The sequence below is a fragment of the Euprymna scolopes genome, chromosome 35 (genome assembly GCF_053919585.1).
Source record: "Euprymna scolopes isolate OS-2025 chromosome 35, ASM5391958v1, whole genome shotgun sequence".
In the NCBI taxonomy this organism is placed as follows: domain Eukaryota; kingdom Metazoa; phylum Mollusca; class Cephalopoda; order Sepiida; family Sepiolidae; genus Euprymna; species Euprymna scolopes.
In genome coordinates, this window is record NC_136516.1 from 8,482,501 (window position 1) to 8,510,425 (window position 27,925).

The 27,925-nt window shown below is 35.2% G+C and overlaps 1 protein-coding gene and 1 pseudogene across 2 annotated transcripts in view; one reads left to right on the forward strand and one right to left on the reverse strand.

Moving 5' to 3' along the window:
- LOC145259668 (cytochrome c oxidase assembly protein ctaG-like) overlaps window positions 1-27,925 on the reverse strand; it is a 357,953-nt gene that overhangs the window by 121,995 nt on the left and 208,033 nt on the right. The gene's annotated exons all lie outside the window — the stretch shown is intronic.
- Window positions 9,212-9,329, forward strand: LOC145259997 (5S ribosomal RNA; annotated as a pseudogene).

A 27,925-nucleotide genomic window follows, 5' to 3' on the forward strand; every position in this document is an offset into this window, starting at 1 on the left:
TTAAATGGAAGTGAATTCAAATACTTATGTAGCCGTGTAAGTGGGCTTGTCATAATCAACTGCCATACTAGTATTTGACAAGCAAATTTGGAATGATGCATGTATGCTAATTGGTCACTTTATTCTCAATTCACTATATGTATATATATATATATATATATATATACATACATATATATATATATACATATACATACATATATATATACATATACATACATATATATACATATACATACATATATATACATATACATACATATATATACATATACATACATATATATATATATATATATATATATATATACATATACATACATATATATATATATACATATACATACATATATATATATATATATACATATACATACATATATATATATATATATATATATATATATATATATATATATATATATATGGCAGAAATTTTTCTCTTAAGCATATTTCATTAAATAAAATAGACGTTTTTTGTCTATTAATTCTGATTTTGAACTTTTCCAATTTCCAAATAACCATGCATTGCTCTGAAAACAGTGCTATATTTAACCATCTGACTAATAAACATTCCTGTCCCTTGTCCCAATTTAGGAAGATTTTAGTTGGCAACACATCTATACTTAAACAGACCAATAATAAACGAGAACTTTGAATACTAGAAGCATTACTAATAAAAACTAAAAAAAAAAAAAAAAAACGACTATTAATAAAATAAACTTTACCAGGAGTAGTAGTAACATCCTGCAATGTTTGCAAAGTTATTAAAATAATAAACCAATATAAATAAATATACACGTTATTACATAAATTGTTCAAAACCAGTTAGATTAATCTATCCCTGATAATGAATCCATCCATAAATGATTGGAAAGTACTTAGATTTATAACAAATATGGCAATTGCATCAGCCAGTTCCTGCCAGAAATAAAGACCGTAATTTAGAAGTTGGAAAGAATCAAAAACAGAATTATTAGACAAAAAACATCTAATATATATATATATATATATATATATATATATATATATCTTATGATTATAAGAAAATATATATACTATAGAGGTATATATTCTATAAATAATTTATTAATTGGATTCACCGGACTAATGTTCTCATCTCAAGTGTGATTTTCACAACATTTCAGTCAACGTAACCTCCAACCGTCTTCAGGTGTATCTTGTCGAACACAGGAATTTGGACAGAATTTTGAGTGGAAGCGTTTATTTACTTCACGGGGGTAGCATGCTCTTTGTTGTATTTTTCGGTCACTCACACTGAGGATTGAACCTTCAATCTTCAGGAGAATATCACATTTTACAATTGATTTTTCCAAGTACTCTTAATCACTGCACCATGGACAAATCTAGTATGAATTTTAAGAGCCTTAAACTTATTTTTATTTCTAGTTAGAAATATCACTAATTATTACTATATATTACAATATATATATATATATATATATATATATATATATATATATATATACATATATTATTGTTTTTACTTATTACTTGTATATATTATCTATTATTTATTAAAAAAATACAGACAACTAGTACAGCATTACAGCAAGCTACCACACCTATACGACCTCCCTAAGATTTACAAGGACGGTATTCCATTAAGGCTCATTATCAGTGCCCGAGCCTGGAAAATGAGTATGTATGCTACAGTTTAGGAACAGTAACAATTAAACTAACAACATAGCATGCATATGGCATCCATTTGTAACAAATGTTTTCTATTTGAAGACACATAATTGTGAAAAGAGTTTGGGAAATCTTTTAATATTTCCAAATTTTTCTTGTAACCATGAAATATTTCAGGGCAAATTATACTGCAAACGGCTAAACCTCACATAAATCTGTTTATTGCGTCATATAGCTCATAAACCAAGGTTTTAAAAAGTATTACTTTAATATGTGAATTTTAGCCCTTTTGAAGATATTTTGCAATTTATGCAAAAAAAAAAAAAAAATCACCCGATTTGGGTAAAAAATGTACAATTTCCGTATGTTTTTTTTACGAAGAGGAATGAAAATCATACTCAATTTTTCCAGAAATGTTCATTTATTATCAATTTTATGAGTTGATAAGTTAATTTTCAACATTAACAAACCTGATAACACAAATAAGGAGTGTTTTTTTAAGGATTTTTTTCTATTTTTGAGAGTTTTTTTCTGAGGTTGGTACAACTTTGCTCATGAAAAAAAGACCACAACCAAGGTTAACTGCAGATAGATTCCTGCAACTTCAAATCTTATAAAATCTCTAAAAATGATGCAATTGACTGGATTTTTTTTTTTTTTTTTTTTTTTTTTTTTTGTCAGAAATTTATTTTACTTTATATTTATTAAATCAAGAGAGTTAAAAAACAACATCAATTCTTTGGCTATTTTCAATACTGGGCGCACTGTGTGTTCTATAAGTATTTTAATGAAATGCGCTCTGATGAACTCATATCACTTATGCCCTTTCGACATACATACCCCTCCAATAAACCCAACAAGCAGCAAAATCCCACTCCTTCAGTGCTGAGATCCCTAGATGCCGGCAAGGCTTCTACTCTAATAGTTTCTTCCCTTGGTCTACTAGATTTTGGAATTGTCTCCTTGTTTCCTAGTTTCCATCTTGCTGCTCAACTCTCCACAGTCCTATGTTAGACACAATTGCAAATAGTAGCCCATTACCTTCCAAGTGGCAATATGCTTTATTTCAAGTGAAAAAGAGTTTTTAAAAAAAAAAAAAGAAAATGAAGAAACTTACAGTTTCTTGGGCATAAAACGGTAAGTTAAACAAAGAATAAAAAACCTATTTTATTGCAATAAAAAAAAAAAATCCCTACAGAAAAAAGAAAGGAAAAACACACTTCCCAAAAACTGCCAAAAAGATAATAAAATCTCTTGAACTGAATGAAAAAAAAAAACAGTTTCTCAAATATAAAACTTCATTGTTTTAAGATTATTATGTCTACATCAGTTTATCTGGGATTGAAAAGTCTAGGTCTATTTGTTCACAGAAGACTTTTGAAAAAAAATAAACCAATTAAAAATATGCTGTAGTGCAGTTTACATCTTCTGCTGATCACCCCATTTCCTCAACATGTGATTATTGCTGTTACAGAGGGTTATCCGTGCGTGGTGAGGAGTCACATCCTTCTCAAGGTTAGCCTATTAATATGCATGGAAATAGAGAGATTATGGTGGATCTACAGGAGTAAACCTTGACCACAAATCTTGCTATTCCATGAGTAGCAATAGTTCCAGTTGTACTCATCAACAAACAGATGATTTCATTCTGAGAAGAGGATGACTTCGCAGATGATCGTATATATTTCACAATGAGAAGGTGTAGCTGCTCATATTAGTGGAGTACCATGGGCTATATGGAAGTTTGGCATGTTGCATGTACTATAAGTCTTAAAGAAAAAACATACTTGTTTTACTACCAATAGATAGATGACCGAAGGAGAAAAAAAAAGAAAACGAACCTATGAGGTGACATATTAGGCTAAAGTTTTGATTTTTATTATTTGGATCATTCAGATTACAGTTCTCATCTTGAGTGTATTCTCACATTTTGGTCAATGTAACCTCCAACCTTCTTCAAGTGAAAACTGTCGAACTTGGGAATCTTTTAGTCAATCTATGAAATCTACATGAAATAACAGAACCCTTGGATGATAAAAGTCTTAAGTAATTCGCAACTGAATTCTTAGTATCACCCACACTGAGGATTGAACCCTCAAACTCATAGTGTAATGGATGAATTAATAAATAAAAATTTAGTCCTGATTAACACTTTTTTGAATGTTGTAGACGTCTCTAAATGCTGGAAAGCATTCTACTCTAATAGTCTTTTCACTCAAACTGCTAGACTTTGGAATTCCCTCCCTATTTTCTGCTTCTCTGACTATACTAACATGCTGAAATTTAAATGTAATGTGAACAGACATCTTGCTGCTCAAATCTCTACTTAGAGTATCCTTGTAGGCATAGTCCCTAATAGAAGCCCCTTACGTCCCAGTAGCAAAATGTCTTGTTTGTATTGAATAAGAGTAAAAAAAGTTATTTTATGAACAATAAGTTGATGAAAACTCTTAACAACTATTGATGTAATCATTTTTATATAAAATTAGCTGACCCTACCTGACATTGGCCAGGATTCAGTAATGTCATTTTAGTTTCTAATAATAATGTGTAAGTTATGTATGATGTTATTAAACTAGAAGTGGCAAACAAAATGCTCACGTAAAAGAAGATAAATATTTTAACTTTCACGTTAAAATAAGAGTTATCTCCATTATATTATTAGTTATACTCAGAAGTAAAGACTCTTATTATATTCTTCAATTTCATTTTATTTTTAGGTGATTGTTTACAAATGTCTCATATTAGTAATCGTCTGGGTCGAGATAAATAATTTTTCAAATAAATAGTAGCTAAATATGTTTGTATATTGCAAATAACATAATACAACAATAATAAATGAAACTGACTAGTCAGAAGCAAAGTTTGATTTGTCAATTTCAATGCTATTTGGGTCTGACTTTGAAAATCTGACAAGATAACTTTATATGTCAGATGCTGAGTTTAAAATATGATAACGACTTCCATAAAATGTCCCTTGCCCATGAATGAGTTGAACTTCTGCGGTAATAAAACTTCTCAAATGCACTTATAATGTTAGGTTGTATAAGGTATTAACTTTAGTCAAAATCGTCTGATTCTTCTTGCATCAGATATTTTTTGATTATCCATACTTATCAAAGACATTCTGATACAAAACTGATTTAAGAACACTGCCAGGCACAGGCATGTGCTTGACAAAACTCCAATCTATGGTCCTTCCTTGTCAAACTTTTAAAATATACACTCGACTAGCTACAACCATTATATACGATTTCCCACACTCTCTATCAGTGCCTGAATCTAAACGCAGATTCCATGAACAAAGCTTTTTTCCCAGAACTGCCCGTCTGTGGAACACTGTTCTGCTGGCTTGCTTTCCAGTTGAATACAAGATAGTAACCTTCAAATCTAATGTAAACAAATTCTTGTAGATCAATCCTCATAAATAGTCAAATTCTACCCAATTTACACCATTGATTATTACTAAACTACCACCGTAAATTCATTAGCCCTCATCCTCGAGTGGCTATCAGACCTTAATAAGTGGTGCCTCCTAAGTAAACACACAAACAAAGTACCTTTTATATAATAGCATCCATAAAGCCATATGCATTAAGGTTACAATGATGCAACCATAAAAACTGCATGGCAGTAATAAAGTGACAGTCTGTTATAAATCACTTGGCAAATCACTTTATCAACTCATGGTAGAAGTGGTGGAAAAAGTTGCAGAAAGCTGCAAACTCTGATATAGATACCTTGAACAGGAGGTTGATTATACTGCTTAACAAACATTTTCTATGAAAACACACAATATAAATCAACTCCTAGTCTAGATGCCATGCAAAGCTTGTGAGAATACAAACTGTTCAAATATCTACGGATTGCATAAATAAAAAAAACACAAGAAATGTAGAATAATGTCAGTTGCAATAATGTTATTCTGAAGAAGGTATATGATATACCGAAATGTCATCATAAAAAGGTTTTTTAGTCATCTTTATACCATAGTAGATTACTATTTCAAAAAGAAAGTTGACAATTTAACCTAGTTTCAGTATTGTTTTTTCTACAACTCCAGAAAGTACCTAATTCTTGATGCAATCCATCTACATGCGCAAGAGCCAAATCCATTACAAGATGACCTACTGCCTTTATATCTGAAAAGGTTCTACTAAGACCATTCTTTCTTGCCTTGACAGCATAAAACCGGTTTTGCAATCTACTGGGGAGGGGCTGATCCTTTTTCTTCCCTAAAACCCATTTCACACAAAAGAGATGTTGCTAGCCTCTCTACATTGTATCATTATGTCCATGTTAGGTGCTCGACTGAACTCCAATCTCTGCCCCACTCCTGTAAAACAAGCCAAGCATGCAAGGTCCCTTCCACAAGTAAAAAATTTACTTTCACCATGACTAATGTTTGTGCAAACTTTCAAAAAAAATCCAAGGCGTGGTTATGGAAAAAAGTGTGAACAAACGAATTGATAAATGATTTGGGGGCAATTTTACTCCTATAATAGACCCTAGGACAGCAACTAGAGTTATCCCGGAAAATCCATCCTGGCAAAAATTTACTTTCACTATGATTAATGTTTGTGCACAATTTCAAAATAATTCAAGGAGTAGTTATCAAGAAAAGTGCAAACAAACGAACAGATAAACGATTTGGGGGCAATTTTACCCCTATAATAGCTTCTAGGGCGGCAACCAGAGTTATCCCAAAAAATTTATTCTAGCAAAAATTTACTTTTACCATGGCTAATGCTCGAGCAATTTTTTTTTTAAATCCAATTCAATTATTGAGAAAAGTGTTCACAAACGAACAGATGAATGGACGAACGGGAGTGAATTACTAGGTCCAATCCCTCCTTTGTTGGGGGACCAAAAAATTCACAGCAAAGAACTTTCTTTTCTCTCTCTCTCTCTGTACAAAAAAAAAAAAAAATGAAACTTCTATAAACAAGATTTCTTTCCTAGAACAGCCCAGCTGTGTGGCACATGGTTGCCTTCAAGTCTGATATAAACAAATACTTGAGCCGTTCTCTTGGATAATTAATTACTCTTAAGAAATCTTCTGCTTATTCCAGTCAACGTTTCCAATCCTCCCATGGATAGGGGCGTTTATTGTCCGACCGACAATAATTACTCACACCTTCCAGTGGCCAATAAAGTCACTATTTGCCTATGCATGGTGCATTGTTGTTACATATGGGCTGGTGCATTAACCACTTGTCTCTTTCTATTAGGATCCAAAAAAGAATCTCCAATCTAATAGGTTTTGTACTGTCAACCAATCTCCAACCGCTGACTCATTGTCACAATGTTGCATCTCTGAGCTTGTTTCACAAGTACTTTAATGGAATGTGCTCCAACAAACTCTTGCACTTGTGTTCCCGTGACATAAATACTCCTGACTAACCAGACACACAGCAAAACCTCACACCTGGACTGTAGAGGTTCCCAGATGGCAGAAAGTATTCTACTCTTATAATTTCTTCCCTCAAGCTATTAGACTTTGGAATTCCCTTTCTGTTTCCTGCTTCATGACTGTACTAACATACAGAAATTTAGATGCCATATGAACAGACATCTTGCTACTCAACTCCCTACTTAGTGTGTCCCTGTAGGTATTGTCCCTAATTCATAGTAGCAATGTGCCTTGTATGAGATAAAGTAATAAAAAAAAAAAAAATTTTTTTAAAATGGACCCCTCCTCCGGGTGACTCATTAGTATAAAAAATAAAAATCTGTAAGAAATAAAAATTTAAAAAAAAAAAGAAAAAAAAAAAAGAAAAAAAAAAGACATTCCTCACACTTGCATTAATTTGGTCCTTGGTGATCCCCATGAAATGGATATTAGTGCAGGATGTTTAGGATAAATTTGATCTCATGCATTCTTTCATTTCAAGCGCATCCTATTGACGGTCGTCCCACAAAGAGATAACCTTAGATGACTATACAAATATTTTAATGGAATGTGCTCTGATGACCTCATTGCACTTGCAGCCTCTCAACATACATATTCCCCTGACAAACCTGATTAGCAACAAAATCTCACCCCCTTCAGTATAAAGGTCCTTAGAGTCTAAAAAGCCTTCTACGGCTTTCTAGCATCTAAGGACCTTTACACTGAAGGGGTGAGATTTTGTTGCTAATCAGGTTTGTCAGGGGATATGTACGTTGAGAGGGTTTAATAGCTTCTGCCCTCAGACTGTTAGACTTTGGAATTCCCTACCCGCTTCCTGCTTCCCTAGCTGTACTGACATGCAAAAGTTTAAATGTAATGTAAACTGGCATCTCACGCATTTCCTTACATAGTCCTCTGTAAACACAGTCCCAAATAGTAGCCCTTTATGTCCAAGTAGCAATATGCCTTGTTTGGGATGAACAAGAGTGTGAAAAAAAATAGTATCCTGGAGGTAGTAGACACTTTCTGCTATCTAAACGATTTGCGGAGTGCAGGTGACTGATGTGAAGTTGAAGGCAGCTTGAGCAAAGTTTCATAAGTTGTCTCTGATAACACTGCAGGCTGCCCCTCTCTACATTCGGGGTAAAGTGTATTGTAGCTGCATCAGGAGCATCATGATATATGGCAGTAAATGCTGGACCCTTACTCAGCTCTCTTTCAATGACAAATCCATGATTAAATGAATCTGCAATGTGAAATCTAACTAAACTCAAGATATCATGTTACAGGATTGTAACCTCATGAACTAACGTCTGGGACGCAGTTGAGAAAGACACCAATCGTATTACTTGCAACATTAAGGGTGAACTGATTACCAGGATCAAGCTGGTGTTCAAGCATTACTCAAAAGCACTGATAAAGCCACATGCACCAGGTTCAGGTTCCACCTGGAGGCTGTGGTTGAGGCATAGTGCAGCTTTTTCAAGTAAATTATATTCAGTAAAAGATCCTCGATAGCTGTACTTTAACTTTTAATAATACATCAATTATTCACAATAATATGAATTTTTTTCTTTCCTTTTTTAAAAATGTCAAATTTATCTGAAGTGCCCTGTATTTTTTTAACTAAAACTTATCTGATAATGTAATATTTGTAAGTATATCTTGTGTAGTTTCTGACTTTTAGCCAATTACACACATACAAACACATACAGAATTACAAATTTACTTTATATAATAAATGAAATTTGCATATGTGTCCTTTTAAAAAGTAATATTTACTCTAAAATTAAAGTATATATGCAAATATGAAGGCTAGCTATGTCAATCATTTGAAGTCTCATGCTGTAACAGGGTGACTATGTACCACCATCTCTTCAAGGCCAAACATTCTGTTGTGTGTAATGTGTAGGGAAATTTGTAAATCAGTATCAGGTCTTAAAAGGCATACAGCAGTAAACAAAAATCAAATTCCACAAAGCAATCCGGTCAAAACTGCTACTTTCATCTGCAACTTATGTTTCCAGATTTGCAGGTCAGATACTGGTTTTTTCAATGTCATCTAAAAAATCAGACAAAGAAAGACAGTAACGGTACCGACAACAGTTGAGGACAAAGAAAAACAGTCATCTATCAAGATGTATTTAACTATGTATGTAAGCGTATATTTATGGCAAAATTACGTTGACACACCGGTTCCCATCAGATCACCAAAGTTAAACAATGTTAGGCCTGGTTGGTACTACAATGGGTGACCATTTGAGAATTCTAGGCACTGTATGCGCTCTCCGCTTATTTCAGCATTGTGTTCAGTCATCCTGAAACTCCACGCCACTGGTAGTTAACAACGCTGAATTAAGATTGGAGATTTCACTGCTTTGACTTAAGGTTGGAGATTTCACTGCTTTTGCCACAAAAATTCCATCTGCAGGCACCCTTACTGTGAATATCCATAATTTGTCAAGACTGAAGGAAGCTACAAAGTATACAGGGTGCAACGATAAAATTGTCACTATACAAAAGACAACACAATTCCATTTCCGTTGTAGACCATCTAGTAGTTGGCCAGTTGTGTACAAATTCCAAGAGCGATAGAAGCCTTCTATCATGTCTGAAAGTGACACAATGTTCACCGAGCGAGATTGGAGATGTGCCGCTGTATAACTCGTGCTCTCTACCGATCCAAGTTATGATAACAGGACTATTGTTAGCAAAATGCATCACTAGATTGCCACGAATAACATGGATGTGCCCAGGGTGATGAAAACAAAGTTTCTGGCCACGGTTATGGTCTTTGGTGTGGTTTCAGGTGAAAGATGCTCTCTTACATCTTTGAAGTTGGCTTGAAAGTAAACACCAAAGTGTACCTGGATGTGCTGAAGAGTGTGATGATTCCCTGTTGCAATCAGGTGGCCATTGGCAGACTCTGGGTGTGACAACAGAACTTGGTGCTGGCCCACAAGTCCATAGAGACCCAAACTTGGCTTCAGAAAGAGTTCTATGACTTTGTACCCTTCTCTCACTGCCCCCCTCCTTCCAAACGTGAACTCGCTAGACTACTTTATTTGGTTATACGTCGAGAACATCACCAACATGACCTCCCAAAGCACCAAAGCCAACCTGATCGCCACCATTTGCCGAGCTCCCATCAGCGCTTGTGAAAAAGGTATGCTCCCAATTCCAGACTCATATCGAGGTGGTGATTGAGGCTGAAGACGGCTACATAGAATAGACTACATAATCAAGTTATCTGAATTAATTTTGTCAATAAAAGTTTAAAAAATAAAGCTGTAGTGTTGTTTCCTGTAGGGCGACACTTTTATCGTTCCACCCTGTATATAGTTTAGTTTGGTTTCGTTGCTTTGGTTGACAGCATATCAACCCTTTTTGGATTATTTAATGTCAAATCTAGTCATTTTGATAAAACTTTTATGCTTCAAGTCCTTTATATCTTCAAATATTTATAAATCGTATGTTTGCTTGTTTTTATTTAAGGTATATCAACTCTTTTTGAGTTATTTAAGGGTAAATCCAATCATTTTGGTAAAAGATTTTTTTGCTTCAACTTCTTAATATCTTCAAATATTTATTCATAGCGTTTAGAATGACTATTTTGTAGAGGAAAATTATTGTTTTTAGCTTTGCAGAACATGATTAAGTTTGTGTCAAGTTCGGTGCATTTTAGGTCAGGAAGCCGGTATCTTCAGACAGCCTGATTTGGTAACACCAGAATTATGAATATATGTACATATGTATGTATACAAGTAAGCATAAATGTAAATAAGTGTATATATATATATATATATATATATATATATATATATATATATATATATATATATATACAGTGATGATCATATTTATTGGCACGGTAAAATAAAAGTTAAATTTTGTCTAATAAATTCTAAAAAAGGGATTAAATTAAAGAAAATAACAAAGTATATTATGTATTTTTAACTGGCCTTTCCGATGCAGCAATCGGATTTTAGAAAAAATAAATAACAAAGGAACAACAAACATAATTGCAAAAAACCCTTGTTCAAAATTATTGGCACGGCTTTGTTTTTCTTTTAGTATCAGTATAATATCAATCAATTTCCGGTTTACGTGCTTTCTGAACTTTTTTATAGCCATATTATGCTTGTTTAACGCTAATTCAGTGAATAATTTTTTTCAGATAATTTTTAGATAGCGATTTATTTAAACTATTATAAGTGACTAAATTATAATTTTCAATCGCCATGGTTAAAACTAAGGAACACAGCGAAGACGTCAGGAAGCTTGTTGTAGCATGCCATACCAATGGGGAAGGCTATGATAAGATTTCAAAGAAGCTAAACCTTCCCAAATCCACTGTTAGAGCCATAATAAACAAGTTCAAATCGCAAGGCCACATTATGAGTTTAGAGGGTAGAGGGAGAAAAAGGATTCTTTCCCCAAGAGATGAACGGAAAATTGTTCGACAAGTAAAACAAAACCCAAGGATCTCTGTTGGGGAGATTGTTGATGAACAGAGCACCTCTGGAGTGAATGTATCTCGACATACAGTTGGTAGAGTTTTGAAGAGAGCTGGTTTAAAAGCATGTCGTCCGAGAAAGACTCCCTTATTGAAGCCTATGCACCTGAAAGCAAGGCTAGCCTTTGCAAAACGTCATATTGATAAAGATGTTGCATTCTGGAAACGTGTTCTATGGACTGACGAAACGAAAATAGAGTTATTTGGCCATAATAAAGTGTCTTATATTTACAGAAAATCTGGCGAAGCTTTCCTGCCTAAGAACACCATACCCACAGTGAAGCACGGTGGAGGCAGTTTGATGTTTTGGGGATCCTTTGCTGCCTCTGGACCAGGGCGACTTGTTAAGGTCACAGGTAGCATAAAAAAGGAAGATTATGTTAAAATATTGGATGAAAACCTGAAAGACTCTGCTAAAGAGCTCTCACTTGGTCGTCGTTGGTGGTTCATGCAAGATAATGACCCAAAGCATTCGGCTAAACTGACTAAGAAATGGCTTGAGGACAATCATATTAATGTTTTGGAGTGGCCATCACAAAGCCCAGACCTTAATCCAATTGAAAATTTATGGAGAACATTAAAATTGAGGGTAATGCAAAGGAAGCCTAAGAATCTTATTCAATTGGAGGATTATTGTCAGGAAGAGTGGGCTAAAATTACTACTGAAGAGTGCAACAACTTGGTTGTAAACTATGAAAAGCGACTGAGGAAGGTAATCAAGGCCAAAGGCTATACAATTGATTATTAAATAAATCGTGCCAATAATTTTGAACAAGGGTTTTTTGCAATTATGTTTGTTGTTCCTTTGTTATTTATTTTTTCTAAAATCCGATTGCTGCATCGGAAAGGCCAGTTAGAAATACATAATATACTTTGTTATTTTCTTTAATTTAATCCCTTTTTTAGAATTTATTAGACAAAATTAAACTTTTATTTTACCGTGCCAATAAATATGATCATCACTGTATATATATATATATATATATATATATATATGTACGTATGTATACATGTATGTATGTATGTATGTATGTATGTATGTATGTCATTATTGTCATTTGCAAAGTTATCTAACTTGGTTGTTTCTTGGAAGATGTTTTCATTTTTTTAAGAGATAAGAGTTTTGATAAATATTCGGCATCATTGCTGAACATAAATAAAGTCGAATTTTTGTGTCTTGTTTGTTTTTTCTTTTGAATCATCATTACGCTACAGTCTTATTTTTTTCAAATAAATAATCGTTTATGTGACACGAGTTTTTATGAAGAACGCAGTCTTTGCACAGTTCATATTTCCCTTGGTTTGCCAATAGATTACATTGTTTGCAACAAAACATGTCTCATTCACCCACAGGCAGCTCTTTTCCCCCACCACCAGAGCAATTATCCTCACCTCCACCCATAGTAGGTGCAGATTTAAACTGTTGCTTTGTGAGAGAGGGGGGAGGGCTGTTGTGCATGTAGTTAGCATTCCACTGTTTGAAATAACAGGACATGACAATCATGGGGGAGAGGTGTGAAGAGAAGAGAGAGTAACAAAGAGAGAGTGGATATCTCTTCACCTGACAGAATAACTCCCTTCTCTCCCAGAGCGATACCACCTGCAGTGCCCAGCAGAAAGAGTTGTATTTACCAGCATCTTTTACAGAATATCATGGCTGCCACATGTTGTCAAGATTAAAAAGAAATAAAAATTTTCCCAGACAAAAAGAAGACAACTTACCATTGTGGATCCAAAGAGCCATTCAAGGAAGCAAATCAAAAGAAAGGGGAGAGGGGGATGCAGGTCAGCAGGTAAACAAGAACGGGTCCTTTCTTAAGATGTAGCCATTCAAACTGCACATTTCACAATAACTAGACATATTTGTGACCCGTTGAGTCACAACCAGCACCATGACTTATTTCTCTTTACGGTTCCAAATTTTTTTTTTTAGATGAGGATTGATTATTTATATTATTTGGATTCTTAGAACTACTGTTCTCATCTTGAGTGTGATTTTCACGTTTCATTCTATGTAACCTACAACCTTCTTCAAGTGTATCATGTCAAACATGGGAATCTTTCTGTTGATCTCGGAAAACTTTTGTAATTGGGAATCTTTCTGTCAAATTTGGGAATCTGTATGGAATTTCAAACAGAACCCTTTATTTAATCCAGGATCCATAGTGCAATGGATAGAGTACTTGTTCAAATTCAGTTATAAAGTTACACTCTTTTGGGGGTCCAAGGTTCAATTCCCAGTGTGAATGACAATCTAAATATAATTGCGAATTACTTAGGACTTTTATCCGGTCATGACTGATCAAATGAGAGCATGCTACCCTTGTGAATTAAATAAAAGGGCTCCATTCGAAATTATTTGCAGATTCCCGAGTTCAATAAGATACACTTGAAGAAGGTCGGAGATTACATCAACCTAAACGTTGTGAAAATAACACTTAAGATGAGAACAGTAGTCCAAAGAATCCAAATGATATACATAATCAATCCTCATCTCAAAAACTCATGGAAATTACGGCTAATTAGAAAAATTAAAATAGAATAATATATATAAATATAACTCAATTCCATAATGGAGAAATATCTCGGCATATGTTTTGTGTCAATAAAGTCGATAGGAAAAAAAGGCTGTGGGGAAACAAACGTTGATTAACTCAGGTTTAGCATAAAAATAGATAATGCAGTTTTTAAACGTGACAGACCAACGAACATTCCAATCGGAACCTTAGGTCGATTACCCAAAAACAAACGCTATTTCAAGCATAAACATATCAAGCCGATTGTATTTTTTAAATTACTTTAAAATTCTCCAGCCAACGAAACCCAAATTGTAGGCATATATCAAAGTTCATTGTCAAAATGGATTCGCAAATTTGCTACAAGTTTTGTCGCTATTTTTTTATATTAAGATTTATTGAGAATTTAAGCATGGCAGACCATTGATCCACCGACCAATAAAAAAAAAAAAAAAAAAAAGCTTGGAAATGAAAATAGATTAAAAAAGCATGTTGGTCAGTGGATAGATAAAGCTCAGTCTTATGATCAGTGTGAGAGAGGGGAGGAGGAGGAGGAGGAGGTGTGGAATGAGAGAAAGGAGGGAGATAGCGTAGGAAAAGAGAGAAACAGAATAAGGAAAAGGGATAGAGAAAGGAAAGAGGAGGATGGGGGGATAGAGAGAAAGAAGAGGGAAGAGATAGAAGAGGGAGGGGGAAGAGAAGGGGAATGAGAGAGTGAAGAAAAAGGGGGTAGAAGAGGAAGAGAGAGAGAAGAGTGCGAAATGTAAGAAAGGGAGGGAGAGAGAGGGGATAAGAATGATAATTGTTTAAGAGACACAAATCTGTGAACCAAAACAGCTGAAGTTTCAGAGACATTATTCCAAACATGCAACATCTTATGGAGATTTTCAGATCAGAAAAACGATTTTTTAAAGAAAAAAACACAAGAGGAAAAGGATATGCACATGGTTTTATGTGTGAGTATGTATTTGTGTGTCTGTGCATGTATGTCTATGTCTGTGTGCTAAGTGCTCGAAGTGACATCTCACCAAAGAGAACAATTTTAAATCACTTTTATGCTCCATGCGATGTCTCTGTTCAGTCTCAAGAGACAATAGACACCTTTGTAAGGGTAGTTGTGCGTGTAATTGTAAAGCAAAGGTTGTGCAATCTCCAACCACACCTCTCCTGAATCAGCACTGCTTGGGTTCAGTGGCAAGGAGAGACACAAAACTGACTGGAAACATGCAACATCTTATGGAGATTTCCAGATATAAAAAAGGATTTTTTTTAAAGAAAGAAGCACAAGAGAAAAACTAGGATATGCATATGGTTGCGTGTGAGTGTTCACGTCTGTGTGCTAAGTGCTCAAAGTGATATCTCACCGAACACTACAATTTTATATCATTTTTATGCCCCATTACAAAAATAAAAACCAACATATGATACGAAATGTCATGTCTAGATTTCTTTTCAATTTTGATCAAAATCCGTTGCATAATTTTGATACTAGTAAATGTTTGCATAGACGAAGACAGGATTAGATGACTGCTTCTTACAACCAAGCGTTTCCAAGTTTGTACAGGCCTCACTCGTTTTGGAAAAGCTACCGTCCTCACTTCCACCAAAGACGCAACACACAAGGGGCAGCACTTTACCAAATGGCAGTTAGCAATTCATTTTTAATATCAACTCTATTAGAAACATATTATTTATAACATCTTTTGTCTGATGGTCGGTCTTTCACACATAGAGGTGAATTTTTTTTTTAAACATGGCAGAGTGCCACTTTGAAGTAGGAGGCTACTATCGAGGACATAAGTTGCAGGGACATTATGAAGGGAGATGAGTAGCAAGATGTTTGTTCACATTACACTTGAACTTCTGCATGTCAGTACAGTTCGGAAAGCAGAATCTCAGAAGGGGGCTCCAAAGTTTAGCAGTTCTGGGAAGAAACTATTGGAGTAGAAGGCTTTCTTACACCTAGCGATCTCTACTGTGTAGGGGTGGGATTTAGCTGCTTGTCGGGTTTGTCAGGGGTAGTCACGTTGAGGGGGTACAAGAGCTTGTAGTTCGTCAGAGCATTCACCATTAAAGTACTTGTAGAACAAGCAGAGGGATGTAACATTTTGTCAGTGAGACAGAGGCTGAAACCTAGATGACAACTCAGAACCTATCAAGTTGGCGACCCTCTTTTGAACCTTGCCCAGGAGTGAAAGACAAGCAGCAGATGCACCAGCCTAAATGTGACAACAGTACTCCATACATGGCGAATGGTGGCTTTATAGAGGTACAGGATACTTTCAGGCATAAATAGTTTTCTAGCATGGTAGAGAGAGCCCACCTTCTTCGCAACATTTTTGTTGGTCTGTTGCACCTCAGCTTGAGATATAATTTTCATCAGTAAATACATTCAATGGACACATCTCGTATTCTTGTTATTCCACGTGCAAAACAATAAACTTTTTAAAGAGCAACACAGAAATCAGATTTTAAAATAACAGATGCGATTGTAAACGTCTGATTATAATCATATAAAAGCAACGATCTTGTTGCTTGGCATAAATCAATCATGCAAGAAGAAAAAGAAAATGATGAGAATAGAAGATGGACATGAAGAAGATGAAGAAAGACAAGAAAAGGAAGAAGCAAAACGATTAACAAGAAGATATAAGTACATGATCTACTACTGTTAATCATAGGAAAATGCCTGGGTCTTAACAGTCGTAAGTGATGTGGGGAAAAAAAACGAGAGAGAGAAAGAGAGTGGGAGGGGAGATTTAACTGACAAGACTCAACATAAAATGGCTGACAGAGAGTAGAAGTAAAGATAAAGAAACCAAGAGTTGGAGTCACATGACCACTTCTAACCAATCAAATCACAGAATAATTACATGGTCACTTGAGCAATCATGACTTGCAGTTTTGCAGTAATTCCTATGAAAACCATCCACTGGAAATAATATCAACCATTTTCCTTGAAAGATAATCAACAGATATTGGTTCCACCAACCCCCCCCCTCCTCCGCCCCGATGTATCGTCACATTTGTATTAGTTTGTTGTTGTTGTTGTTGTTGTTGTTGTTGTTGTTTTGGCCAGTCATTTACATTTTAACTGTTTTCACTCAATTTTAAAAAAATTTTAAGTTAGATATATGGTCAAATTTTATGAAAATTAGTCTCTGTTGAGTGTACGAATGGGCCTAAATATGTGGCTACAATTCTGGTTGGATTGACTTAAGAGGGTTCAAATTATTTATGAAAATGTGATTGTGTTTAATCTATTTCATTTTTAGTTTGAAATAGAATTTTTATTAGTCTCTGTCATGCTTCAGTTTTCGCTAACATTTTTAAAAGTGTCCACACATCTCTGTAAAAGCTCTATATATCTGTTGGTCGATCCGTCTGTTTGTCATGCTTAGCTTTGCAGTAAGATTTTTGGCAATAAACGCGCAGATCAAATGGACACATCTTAAGAATATCCATTCCTTATTCTCTGTATACGTTGTCTCGTTGTTTTGCTTTCCGGCATATCAAGCCTTTTTGTAATCATTTAATGCTGAATCCACCTGCATTGAAAAAAGTTTCAGATTCTTAATATCTTCAAATATTTACAGTTATTTATTTTGTAAGTATATATATTGTATATAAATATACTGTAGACAATAGTTTCTTGTTAACTTATAGATGTAATCTCCTGACTGGTATTACCACTTTGAACCAGAGCACATTTATCAACGCTGCAGATTGGAGCCATCACCATTACATGCAGTTAGGAGTAAAGAAAGCTTGGATAGTTAATAAGAGTTGATAAATGGGTTTCATTTTCATATATTAGAATAAAGCAAGAAAAGGGTGAGAAAGATAGATTTGGTGACTAGGAGGATGCTAATACCTTGCCCAAGGATATGTGGGGGGGGGGTTGATCCAGGACAAATTCTATGTAATCAATAGATGGGATTTGAATCTGAATAGGTACTTCCACTCCAAGTTAGAATTAAGCTTAACCATCAGATATACTTTAGAATATTTGAAATGTGTAAATATGTATTTGAAAATGATATTTCCAACTTAAGCATGACAGACCAATGTAAATAATATTTTTAAATTAAGCATAACAGACAATTGAAAATGATATTTTTTAATCAAGAATGACAAACCATAAAAATGGTATTCTTAAATTAAGCATGACAGATTAATGCAAATATTTTCAAATTAAGAGTGACAGGCCAATGCAAACGAAATTGTAAATTAAGCATGATAAACCAATGAAAATTATTTTTATATTATGAGTGACAGACCAATAAAAATGATATCTTAAAATTAAGGATGGCAGACCAATGTAAATGATAGTTTAAAATGAAGCATGACAGATCAATGAAAATGATATTTTAAATTTAAGCTTTACAGTGTGGTGAACAAGGCCTCCAATAGCAGTGCAAAGTCACATTTGAAAAGGGAGATTGAAGAGTAAATTTTTTCTTTTGTTTGGCTTTCAAAACTTTTTAAACCAAAGATACTGATCTAGAACCTAATGTGTGTCAGCATTTTCCGGCAGTTTATAGTAAGTAGTCAGAAAAGTTACTGAAAAAAGCCCGACGTGAATACTGCTAAATGATAAATTTAAAATAATGAAAATAAAACTTTAACGCAAGAAAATGCTTTTTTCTTTTTTTTTTCTTTTTTCAAAAAAGTATATTAAATATTTTTTTAACAAATGTTTCAAAGAAATAAAAAAAAAAATAAGACGAAAGCATGGAAACTATGAACGAAAATCAAAAGTTATTTTTTTTTTATTAAAAAAAATTTCTTTGTTTTTTTTTTGCAAGAAAAGTTTCAATAAAATAAGTTTGTTTTTTTTTGCAAGAAAAGTTTCAATAAAATAAGTTTGTTTGTTTTGTTTTTGTAATGATGGAAACAATTATTTGTTCATGGAAACAACTATAATCAAAAACAATCTATTTTTTATTATTATTATTATTATTATTATTAATGAAAATATTGTCTGCTAACAGCTGACTACCTAATCGCATTGGCCTTTTTGAGTAGCTTACCATAAACTGCTGGAAGAAGCCGACACAACCTTGAATCAAGTTCTGGATCAGTACCACTAAAGCTTTACAGATTGGTGGACAAAGCCTCTAATAGTAATGCGAGGTCACATCTGAAAATATAGTGTGAAGGACAAAGATTTTTGTCTTGTTTGGTTTTCAAATCTCTTTCAACAAAAAAAGCAGCAAAATCCATTTCGATTTGACATGTGATTGTTTTCATTGCTTGTTGAAGTCTTTCATTTCAAGGTAGTCTGACTGACCCTTTGCTGAAACAATTTGACCTTTCGTGAAACAGAATCCCTCAACACCACCCCCTCTTCAAATCACTGTCTGATTGGATATTTAAATTTAATGGTCAAGCAAAAAAATTGAGCTTCTTTTTTTTTCCACTTGACCACATTTGACCTCAACATTTACCACATTAAAAAAAAAAGGTGGAAAAGAAGGAAAAATCTAAAATCTGCACCCATTTCTAGACAGTTGCATCTTCTTCGCCAAGGACATGCTATCTGAAATTGCAATGTTCCCCAGATTAGGAATGGGTGGAGTTACTTTGTAAATATTGACTCAGCATGTATGCAGAGGGGACACACACACACATACACACACAATTTGTCAGCTGACACAGAGTCAACCAGTTTGTATTCTTTTACTTTTTTTCAATGGATTAAAAGAAACAAAAAAATAAATAAATAAATAAAAACAACTTTTCAGTTTATTTTTGTTTATAGTTCGGTTTCTTTAGATGAGATTCACAGATCCAAACATTTTTTCAAATCTTTTTTTCGTTACTCATTTCATGTGTTGAAATACAAAAAAGAAGTACAATTATTTCTGGTGGATATACTGCGTGTCTTGAAAGTCAAGCAGAGCATCACCACTGTAAGCTAAGGAAGGAGTCTATCAAGCATGTGTATGCAACATTATGATATATGGAAATGAAATTTGGTCGTTCAGGGTTGAGGACATGTATTGCATGAAGAGAAATGATATGCAAATGATAAGACAGCTGTGTAATGTGAGTCTTAAAGAGAGACTTAGAGCTGGTGACCTAAGAGAAAGATTAAATTTGGACAGTATAGGAAGATATGTAGAGAACAGGAGACTTTGTTGGTATGGTCATGAAAGAATGGAGGAGAGTAGATGTAGAACAGTTGAGGTAGCAGGGGACGGTCCAGGAAAATATAGGAGGAAGTGATAAGAATGGACTTTAAAGGAAGAGGGATGAACAAAGAGCTGATCTGAGATAGGTTAGTTTGGAAGTCAATTTCTAAAAGTTGGTTAATGTTAACGTCCACACAATAGTCTAGCATCTGTCTACAAATGCTTGTTTCACAGTTACTATCGAGATTCTTCTCTTTTCTCCTCCAGCCTTCACTTTTTTCTCCAGTTTTCTTGTTCATTTGTTGCGATGATGATTTGAGAAAGAATTGAAAACGTTTGTAACATCTACAGAACTTACATTATTTTATTATTTGGATTTTCACACAATAAAGATAATATGTAAAATGGACATTGAAGAAGAAGAAGAAGAAGAAGAAGAAGAAGAAGAAGAAGAAGAAGAAGAAGAAGAAGAATTCTAATCTGGCCAATTCATTTTGGGATGATTTATAAAAATGAAAACGGTCACAGGTCAAGCATCCTTGAAAAGCCAACACTCAAGGCAGACTGATAACAGGAAGGGATGTTTAGTGACAGGCACTATTGTATGTCAAAGGTTCAAATGAGAATTTTCTATTAAAGAAAAGTGGCTGATTACATGCAGGAAATCCAGAAGATGATCTTCATTTCATAAAACAAAGAAGATTTTGTTTGCAGTATTTAAAAAAAAAAAAGAAAGATTAGAAGAGCACTACAAAAATATAAAATGACACCTAATTACCAATACTGACTTTTTTTAAATTCAATTTTCACCCCAAACAAGACACAGTACCACTTTAAAGTAGGTGGCTACTATCGGGGACATAAGTTGCAGGTATTATGAAGGGAGATGAGTAGCAAGATGTTTGTTCACATTACACTTGAACTTCTGCATGTCAGTACAGTTGGGAAAGCAGAATCTCAGAAGGGGGCTCCAAAGTTTAGCAGTTCTGGAGAAGAAACTATTGGAGTAGAAGGCTTTCTTATACCTAGAGAACTCTACTGTGAAGGGGTGGGATTTAGCTGCTTGCCGGGTTTGTCAGGGTATTCATGTTGAGAGGGTACAAGTGCTTGTAGTTCGTCAGAGCATTCACCATTAAAGTACTTGTAAAACAGGCAGAGGGATGCAACATTTTGTTGATGGAACAGCGGCTGAAACCTAGATGACAGTTCAGGACCTATCAGGTTGGCGACTCTCTTTTGAACCCTGTCCAGGAGTAACAGACAAGTAGCAGATGCACCAGCCTAAATGTTACAATAGTACTCCATACATGGGCGAATAGTGGCCTTATAGAGGTACAGGATATTTCACACTCAAAAGCATGTTTTAAATATCAAGATTTTCAAACTGATTTAGAACCAATTTTACAAAATCAAATCAAATTTGTATTAATATTTGGATTGTGCTGGAACAGATAAAAGTCAAATTCAGTTCTGACATTCTTCTAAAGGTTCAAACGTCAGTGTGGGCGATACTAAGAATGCAACTGCAAATTGCTTAAGAATTCTACCTGGTCATAGCTGACAGAACAAGAGCATGCTACCCACATAAATTAAATAAAGAGTTCTGTTCAAAATTCGATGTAGATTCTAGAGTTCGACAAGATACACTTGAAGAACATTGGTTACATTGGTCAAAATGTTGTGAGAACAATACCCAAGATGAGAATAGTAGTCCAAAACATCCAAATAACATAAATTATCAATCCTCATCTCAAAAATTTAGAAAAAAAATTAAATGTATTTGTAAAACAATAGCAAGGTGCAACATACCATGTAAAAACACAGAAAACGTTTACAAATTAAAACAAATCCTATTTAATAACAAAAGATATGCTCCCAAACAATTTTTTTTAAAGTTAAAAATACTCAAAACTATCTACGTAAAAACTCAACAACCTATAATTAATATTTGCCCATCAATATTTGTAATAATATTTTAAAATGCTTAGTGTAATGCTACTTTTACTGTTAACGTCCACACAATAGTCTAGCATCTGTCTACAAATGCTTCACAGTTACTATCGAGATTCTTCTCTTTTCTCCTCCAGCCTTCACTTTTTTCTCCAGTTTTCTTGTTCATTTGTTGCGATGATGATTTGAGAAAGAATTGAAAACGTTTGTAACATCTACAGAACTTACATTATTTTATTATTTGGATTTTCACACAATAAAGATAATATTTAAAATCAAAACAATGTTTGCTTACATGAAAAAATGCTGCTAAATACACACACATATATATGTGCAAAAGTCTAATTTACTTGAAATAAATACAAGCTGATAACGCGGACAAAAGTCCAGTATTTCAGATAAGAAAACATAATCAGTGATTGGCATCGACTGCTACTTTTCTAAAGAGAAAAAAAAGGGGGTATGTTTGGAAAATGTCGTCTGGAGAGATAACGGGGGGGGGGGTTACATGGAGAAAGCAATCAGGAAGCAAAGGACTAAAATGAACAGCTTTTATTTTGTTTAATTTTGGTAGAAGGATGGCAGGAGGGCAGAAAGAAAAGATTAGGACAGAACGGCATTGAGAAGGACAATGTGAATGCCACGTGGGTGGCCTGGGAAAAGGCAGCCGGATGAGTGGGAGATTAGTATTGAGACAGAAACAACAACAAAAAAAAAACAATGGTAATTGTGGTGATGGTGATGGTATAAAAGAAGAAGAAGAAGAAGAAGAAGAAGAAGAAGAATTCCTTTTACAATTCATGATTCTCACTTCCTTTTGACGTTTGAAAAAATATGAAGAAATTTTTAAGTTATTGCATTAAGATGACATTTTTGTGTATTCAAAATATTTGACATTTTCAAATTTTCTTTGTTTATTTTCGCTACTGTGATATGGAGATTTATAAGGAAACAACCTGGATGGAGAGTTGTGTAATAAGATGTTTGTTTACATTACATTTAAATTTCTGCATGTTGGTACAATCGAAGAAGTAGAGAGAAAATTCAAAAGCCAGCAGTCCAAGCAAAGAAGCTATTAGTATAACAAAGTTTTTGACATCTAGGACATCTGCAGTGAATGGTTGGGATTTTGTCACATCGGATTGGTCGTGGGTATTTATGTTGAGGAGATACAAGTGCAGTAAATTCATCAAAACACATTCCGTGGCAGTATTCTAAAACAAGAACAAGAATGTAACACTGAAGTGATGAGGCAGGAGCTGGAGCTTAGTAGACAATAAGAGGACGTATTAGCTTAGAAATTCTAAATAATTATAGATTTTGAAGAATTTGGAGCAAAATTCATTCAATGTTGTTAAAAGCTGAAGTAAAACAGACTAGCAGGGTGACCCGACGTTGTCTGGGATTGAATGATGATCAACAAATGTTTCACACTTTCATATTTTTATTGTCATCAAAATCAGAGAAATCGCTCATTTTTCAATCAATTTGATTGATTGCTTACTTTAGTTGAGGACCCATCATGGTGTCTCAGGAAGAAGCTTCACATGTCTCCCGGCAGTGACTTAGTCCACAATATATTATAGTCTACATTGAACTGTAGAGAACCAACTATTGATTTTATAAAATTATTTTTTATATATAACTGGTGGGGGTGCCCAGTGTTTGGAGGTGTGGGTGTTTTTTTTTTGGAGGGGGGGGGAGTTAGATCAAAGCAAAAAGAAAACGATGTTAAACTTCTTTATAAAATCGGAAAAAAAAAAACAAAAAAAACAGCAAACTGCCCGGCGTCGCCCATGTGGTAAAAGAAGGGGAAAAAAAGTGTTTGTAGGTAGGTAGGATCGAACCCGCAACCTTGAGGCGAAGGTGGAAAAAAATCCTGACATGTTATCCACTGGCTCACAACAGCAGAGTAACAGGAGAGTGTTTTAATTTAACAATAAAAACTTATGGATACGGATTTAAGCAAGCCTATTCCACAGCAGATATCCTAACTGTAATCTCTGAACTATATACCATTCACTGAACCAAGCAGGGGAGGGTAGAGCTGTTACCCTAGATATATCTAAGGCTTTTAACAGGATAGGGTATGATGGAAAATCAGATCATATGGTATCACTGGAAAAATACATAACTTAATTAAATCCTTAAGTAAGAGAAGAATCCAGGTTGTCCTCGACAGTCATATATCTAAACAATATGATATAAATGTGGCAGTACCTCATGGGTCTATCCTTGGACCTTTATTATTCCTAATATTCATTAATGACCCTACCTGATAAAATTGTCTCTGAGATGGGTATATATGCTGATGACATCACACACTATAACAGACACGAAGGGAAAAGAAATGAACACATATCTAAGGAAATGGCAGAAACACTAAAGAAGACCTCCAATCTGTAGTGGAATGGGGACAAAAAATAAATGGTCACATTCAATGCTTCCAAGACTAAACTTGTTCCTATTTACAATGCCTCCTCACAGGACAGAGTTAGACACCAAGGTCGTTTTTTAATGTGGAGAAAAGGAACAAAAAATTAAAATTGTCTCAGTCATGAAGGATTCCTCCTCCACTGACAGAGAACAAGAAATTGAAGTGCAGCATTTGAAGAACAGATACTACACTTTGAGGTATTTATTTGCTCCCCCACTGAGCAAATTAGGCGCAAGGCCGATTTTTAAAGTGAGGAGTGAAGAGGAAATGGGGACCAACTCCCCGGGGAATAGGAGAGCTGGATAGTGACAATTGGTATGAAGGGTTGCCCCTACATTGACCAAGGTCTTATATGTGGGGTTGCCCCCACATATTGTCTTTGCTTGCAGTATCTGCCGGAACAGATGGTATTTATTTGCTCCCCCACCGAGCAAATTAGGCACAAGGCCGATTTTTAAAGTGAGGAGTGAAGGGGAAATGGGGACCAACTCCCCGGGGAGTAGGGGAGCTGGATATGTGACAATTGGTATGAAGGGTTGCCCCTACATTGACCAAGGTCTTATATGTGGAGTTGCCCCCACATATGGTCTTTGCTTGCAGTATCTGCCGGAACAGATGGTATTTATTTGCTCCCCCACCAAGCAAATTAGGCACAAGGCCGATTTTTAATGTGAGGAGTGAAGGGAGGGGGAAGGGAAAAAGGGGACCAGCTCCCGAGAGGTGGGAAATGGGAGCTGGTTAAAGGTCAGGCATGTGGGGTTGCCCCCACATCTGGTCTTTGCTTGCAGTATCTGCCGGAACAGATGGTATTTATTTGCTCCCCCACCGAGCAAATTAGGCACAAGGCCAATTTTTAATGTGAGGAGTGAAAGGAGGGGGGAGGGAAAAAGGGGACCAGCTCCCGAGAGGTGGGAAATGGGAGCTGGTTAAAGGTCAGGCATGTGGGGTTGCCCCCACATCTGGTCTTTGCTAGTCATAGCTAATCATAGCTTGCAGTATCTGCCGGAACAGATGGTATTTATTTGCTCCCCCACCGAGCAAATTAGGCACAAGGCCGATTTTTAAAGTGAGGAGTGAAGGGGAAATGGGGACCAACTCCCCGGGGAGTAGGGGAGCTGGATAGTGACAATTGGTATGAAGGGTTGCCCCTACATTGACCAAGGTCTTATATGTGGAGTTGCTCTCACATATGGTCTTTGCTTGCAGTATCTGCCGGAACAGATGCTACACTTTGATCTTGGCCCGAAGGCCAAATAGAAGCGATCTTGTTTCCTTCAATAATTACAAGAAACCTTCTCTACCACCAATAGCATGGCCCAAAACACATTACCTGAAAGTATTTCTTTTAAACTCCTCAGCCTAACGTTCACAGGGAACATGAGTTGGAACAGATACATTGAGAGCATTGCTAAGGCTGCTGTGAAGATGGTGGGCTCCCTCTACCGTGCTAGAAAGCTACTTATGCCTGAAAGTATCCTGTACCTCTATAAGGCCACCATTCGCCCATGTATGGAGTACTGTTGTCACATTTGGGCTGGTGCATCTGCTTTCCCAACTTTACTGACATGCAAAAGTTCAAGTGTAATGTGAACAGATATCATGTTGTTCATCTCCCTTCATAATATCCCTTTAACTTATGTACTTGATAGTAGCCCCTTACTTTAAAGTTGCACTGTGCATTGTGTGGGGTGAAAATTGAATTTTAAAAAAAGTACCATACTTCAATTGTGCTCTAAACAGAAACATTCATTTCGAATATGCCCCTGTCATATCAAAGAACCTACTGTTGATTTTGCCGATAGGCCTGACTTATACACTGTCACACAATTCTTGTGCGCTCCTGTGCATGATGGTCACAGAATACAAGACGGAAAAGAAGCAAATTTTCACAATTTTCTTATTTCAATTCAACCTAGATTGAAAAGCTGCTGAAACAACTCACAAAATCAATGAAGTGTTTGCCCCAGAAACCACTACTGAACACACAGCACAATGGTGGTTTAAGAAATTTTATGATGTCGACAAGAATCTTGAAGATGATGAGAGTAGTGGTCAGTTATCAGATGTTGACAACAATCAATTAAGAGTCTTAATCGAAGCCAATCCACACACAACTGTTCCAGAACTTGCTTCTAAATTAGACGTAATGTATACAACAATTTCCAACCACTTGAGAGAGATTGGAAAGACAAAAAAACTTGATAAATGCGTGCCTCATGAATTGAACTACAACCAAAAGAAATGCCGTCATGAAGTGTCATCTTTCCTTCTTTTATACAACAAGAACGACCTGTTTCTCAACCAGGTTGTGACTTGTGATGAAAAGTGGGTTCTTTATGACAACTGACGACACTTAGCTCAGTGGTTAAATGCCGACAAAGCTTCACAACACTTCCCGAAGCCAAAGTTGCATCAAAAGAAGGTCATGCTGACTCTTTGGTAGTCTGTAACCAGTCTCATCCATTACAGTTTTTTAAATGCAGGCGAAACTATTATGGTAGTGAAGTACTGTCAACAAATGGATGAAATGCATCAGAAACTTCGACAACAACACCCAGCATTAGTCAACAAAAAGGCCCAATTCTCCTCCACGACAATGCCTGACCGCATATTGCTAAACAAACTCTCCAGAAGTTGAACAAATTGGGCAACAAAACTCTGCCTTATGCGCCATACTCTTTAAATCTCTCACCTACTGATTACCACTTTTTCCAGCATCTCGACCACTTTCTGGATGAGAAATGCTTCAAAAGCCTAAGCGATAGCAAAAATGTCTTCAGCAACTTCATCACCACCAGAACACAAGATTTTTACATTACTGGCATAAATATACTTATTTTGCATTGGCAAAACTGTTGATTCTGATGATGCTTATTTCGATCAATAAATTTTTCTTTGAACCGAGATATGTTCATCTGAATTTAAAAGTTAAAAAGGTAAGAACTTTCTTGTCAATCTGAGAGTATATATTTGGGAAGAAAATAAAGACGAAAAATAAGGTTTTCATTTTAGAAGAATCAGATTAAATAATCCAGTTGAGGATAATCATATAGATACTAGCGTGTGACATGACCAGCTGATTGGTCGCATCGGATTTCTCTGATCTCCTGCCTGAAGTAAGGGAGAAGGGTGTAGTGTAAGTCACCCAATGGTCTACTCAGCCACCAGGATCTCTCTCTAAGGCATCAAAGGTTGCTATCCACAACCTATAGGTGGTCGCGTCTTCTGGGTATTTCTTATGCATGAGGTTGAAATTGTTGAATTCATAGACAAGATTATCAAAGAGGAAGATCTATCATTTGCAAAAAAAGTTATGAACTTAAA